The 4,551-nt window shown below is 49.7% G+C and overlaps 1 long non-coding RNA gene across 1 annotated transcript; it reads left to right on the plus strand.

Moving 5' to 3' along the window:
- The first annotated feature begins 347 nt into the window (after positions 1–347).
- On the plus strand, positions 348–1,172 carry LOC146722229 (uncharacterized). The gene is made up of 2 exons (XR_014925267.1): positions 348–452; positions 585–1,172. It is a non-coding gene; the product is annotated as an uncharacterized LOC146722229 (long non-coding RNA).
- Positions 1,173–4,551: the final 3,379 nt, after the last annotated feature.

Raw genomic sequence — 4,551 nt, forward strand, 5'->3', positions numbered from 1 at the left:
TTTGATATTATTACGTACTTACGATATTGTACTGATTTTTTTTAGTTTATTTTGTTAGTGAGCTCTTATGAAGTCTGATTTTGATATTATTACGTACTCACGATATTGTACTGATTTCTTTTAGTTTATGTCACTGTAGTGAGCTCTTATAAAGTCTAATTTTTATTTGTGATACATATTACATGAGATAATATAATTTTTATCAAGACTGCGATTAAGACTTACATTGTAATATAAAACTTTATATAAATTGACTAATGTTTATATACACTGTAATGTTATTTACACATATTTACATATTGTAATGTGTCATTATGTGTATGTATAATATATTATGTCATAATATTAGGTGCGCAACTAAGTTCCCGCTGTTTGTCTATAGATGGCTCCAGCAGTAAGTGCTGGTCGATTTTGACATATCCAAAACGTCACGAGCCAAGCTTAGACATATGGTAAACAAACCGCTTTGACATGTTAATGATTTTGTTTTGGCGTCATATACTTTTAGTTGTGTGAAAATGTCTGATTTTGTACCAAATAATCGTCATTTGCGGGAAGTGTTGATTTTCTCATTTCATTCGAAGAAAACGGCGGCTGAAGCGCATCGAGAGCTCCAAAAAGTTTACGGAGATGCTGCTCTAAGTGAAACAACGTGCCGTGATTGGTTCCGTCGCTTCAAAGACGGTGATTTCGATGTTGACGACCGTCCGCGTGAAGGAAGGCCAAAAACCTTCGAAGACGCTGAATTGGAGGCATTGCTCGATGAGGATCCATGCCAAACGCAAGAACAGCTTGCTTTAGCATTAGGAGTTACCCGCCAAGCCATTTCCAAGCGATTGCATGCGAAAAACGGCCACAATACGAGCAGAGGCACGAAAAAGTGATTCTACTGCATGACAACGCTCGGCCTCATGTTGCCAAACCCGTTAAAACTTACGTGGAAACGCTCAAATAGGAAGTCCTACCCCACCCGCCATATTCCCCAGATATTGCGCCGTCCGATTATTACTTGTTCCGTTCGATGGCACATGGTCTGGCTGATCAGCAGTTCCGCTCATATGAAGACATCAAAAAATGGCTTGATTCGTGGATAGCCTCAAAAGACGAATACTTTTACCGTAACGGTATTCGAGCTCTGCCAGAAAGATGGGAAAAAGTTGTGGCTAACGATGGGCAATACTTTGAATGATTCATTTGTAACCATTTTTTCACAATAAAGTTGCATTTTCATAAAAAAAACAGCGAGAACTTAGTTGCGCACCTAATAATAATAATAAACTATAACTGTACTTTGCCTCCATTAACACCTCCCTATCCACTGAGTCAAACGCCGCCTTCAGATCTATGAAGACCGCTACTACCTTACCTCCCTTCTTATTTACTTTTTTATTCACCAGGTAGTTTAGCACATATATACTGTCTATCACCCCCATTTCCTTCCTAAAATCTGTTTGACTCTCCGGTATCATATTCTCCTTCTCCATTTCCTTCTTTAACCTTTCTGTTAGAATTCCCACGTATACCTTATATAACGTTGGCATCAATGTCACCTTTAATTTTCCACCCTATTCCCCGTTCCTTTTTTTAATAGTGGCACTATTATCCCCTCTTTCCACCTTTCCGGCCATCCTTCCCCTCTCCAGACTCTGTTGCACATTTCCTCTACCCACTCCTCTCCCCTCCATATTTCCATACCTCACTCGGTATCCCATCCTCCCCCGCTGCTTTTCCTTTCTTCAATTTTCCCAATATTCTCTTTACTTCCCCTCTGTTTATCTCCTGCTCCTCACCCCTCTCCCTTTTTTCTTTTCCTTCTCTTACAACTTTAACTTCTACCCCTCCCAATAAGTCCATGAAGTATTCCTTCCACTCCCCCGCCTTTATCTCCTCATTCACCCCTTCTTTCTTTTTCCTTTCCCTGTTTATAATTTTCCATACCTCTCCTTCCGTTCTTGCCTCTATCGCCTCCTTGTACCATCTTATCCTCTCCTCCTCCCCTTTTCCTTTACACATTAGCTTATATTCCGCCCTTACTTTTCTGTATCCTTCTCCTCCTCCTCCTTTTTTCCTCCATTCCCTTAACTTTTTCCTCACTTCTTTCCTCGTTTTCTTACATTCCTCATCCCACCACCCTTTCTTTTTCCCTTCCCCACTCTCTTTTTCTCCTTCTCTCAATTCCTCTTCTATCCTTCCTATTTTTTCCTTTAGCTCCTCTTCATTCCCTCTTTCCACCCTTCTCCCCATTCTATTTCCTCTCTTATTCTTTCTCCTCCTCTCTCCGTCCATCTCCCCCTTTTTCTTATTCCTTTTTCCTCCTTCCTTTTTCCTTTTTCAACACCTTCTCTTCTTTCTAACGTCACGATCAATGGGTGATGGTCCGATTCTATGTTATCTCTTACCTCCATCTTCTTTATCTTTTCCTTTACTCTATCCTCTCCCATCACGTAATCGATCACCGATTCCTCTCTTCCTCCTGTATATGTATACTCCCCCTTCCTATCCCCTCTTATCCCTCCGTTAAAAATTCCCCATCCCACCTCTTCCAGCTCTTTTATCAGCTTCTTCCCCTCCTCATTAACTTTCTTGTCCTTCGATCTTGTCCCCCGCCTTCTACCTGTCCTTGCGTTGAAATCTCCTCCTAAGATCGTCCATTTATTTTCTTCTTTCTCCTCCATCCATTCCTTTATTTCATCCATTTTTCTCTCCATGTCCCCGTTAATGTATATGCCTATTATCCTCCACTTCTCTCTTCCCACTTCTATATCCGCCATCATTATTCCCTCCTCCTTTTCTCCAATTCCTGATACCTTGATCTTCCCCCTCTCCTCCTTTACCCCCATGATCATTCCCCCCCATCGGTCTTCCCTTCTTCTTTCTCTTCTTTGCTTCTTGCTTCTCCCATCTATATCCTTTCGGTAACTTTTTAATCGCCTCCCACCCTCTTTCCTCTATCCATGTTTCCATCATTACCACCACCTCCCAATCTTCTATTTCCTTCCAAATTTTTTTTTTTTTTTTTTTTTTTTTTCGCAGTGGGAATCCTCATAGATACCTCCGGCCTCCGGAAAGAGGCCAGAATGGTTATGTGGGACTTCTTGTTCCCCTTGGCCGATCCACGTGTGGATCGGTCAGGGGGCCCAAGACATACCTCACTAAACCCACTGCGGATACCTTCACGGGCGTTAATGGGGAACGGCCAAGATGCTGGTTTCCCATGCCGACTGGCCGCCCCCCCGCCTAATCCCTCCTTGGGAGAGTGCCGCCTTCAGCGGCACTCTCCCCCCCCGCGGATTGCATCGTGCGGGGTTCCTCGCGGTTGCGACGCAGGGCGGTATCGACCCTACGTCGCGCCCTCCCAAAGAGTTTGGGGGGCGGGGTCACGGCTCGAGTGTCCCGCTCGAGCCGCCACCCCCCGCCTCCGGAGCGGTGCTCCCTCGCCCTCCCAAAGGGAATGGGGATTCGGCATTCGCCCCGGAGGCCCTCTCCAGGGAGTTCCTCTCAGAAGGAGAGAAACCCCTTCCGTGGACGGCGTTGCCCTCCCACCGGTGCCTTGTGGCTCCCGGTGAGAGGGCCCCGCGCGTCACGTCTCCGTCATAGAGGGGGGCCCAGGCGTCCCGAGAGACGCGTGGCCCCCCCTCGGTCCCCCCGATTACGGCTCCTTCCGCTCCCTTGGGAGTCGGGATTCGGCCGCAATCAGGGGGATTTCCCGTTCGGGGGCGTGGCCGCGCCCACCCCGCCTAGGCGAGGCGGCGCACCCACGCCCCCGATTCTCGAGAGGTCTTAGGGGGGGAGTCCATGGACTTAATTGTCCCCGACCCCCCCCCCGGCAACCTCACCCCGCGTCATACGGCGCGGGTGTCAAGATGGCGGACCCTCCCCGCCCCCCGCCACCACGGGAGAGTGATCTCCCCAATGGCGGGGAAAGAGAGGGCCCACCCCCTTCTCCGCGACTGCCTCTTGCATCGCTGAGGGCGAGCCCCCCCCCGGTTCCCGCCACCACAGACGAGCGAACTCGCCGATGGCGGGAAAAGAGGGGGCCCGTCCCCACTCCTGTCATCTCTACTTCCACCAGGGGCGCGCCCCCCCCGATTCCCGCCACCACAGACGAGCAAGCTCGCCGATGGCGGGAAAAGAGGGGGCCCGCCCCCCCGCTTATTTCTGTCTCCTCCCCTTCCTCCGAGGACGCGCCTTCCCCCCGATTCCCGCCGCCACAAACGAGCGAGCTCGCCGACGGCGGGAAAAGAGAGGGCCCGTCCCCGCGCCCATTTCTGTCTCCCCTCCTGAGGGCGCATCTCCCCCACCCCCGCCACGGACGGGCGAACCCGCCAACGGCGGGAGAGGGGGGGCCCGCCCCCATCTCCAGGATTGCTGCCTCCGTCCTCGTCTTCATCCGAGGGCTGAGAGGCATCTCTCCCAGCCCTCTCCCTCTCTCTCTCTGCCTCCTCCTTCTGTAAGAGCACTCTCTCACAGAAGGAGGAGAATGCCTTCCATACTTCTTCTCTCTCCACCATCTGTCTTACCACAGATGGTAGAGAGAGGTCCCCTCCTCCG

The sequence above is a fragment of the Nylanderia fulva genome, unplaced genomic scaffold, assembly GCF_048542155.1.
Source record: "Nylanderia fulva isolate GAGA-0341 unplaced genomic scaffold, ASM4854215v1 Scaffold346, whole genome shotgun sequence".
NCBI classification, from domain to species: Eukaryota; Metazoa; Arthropoda; class Insecta; order Hymenoptera; family Formicidae; genus Nylanderia; species Nylanderia fulva.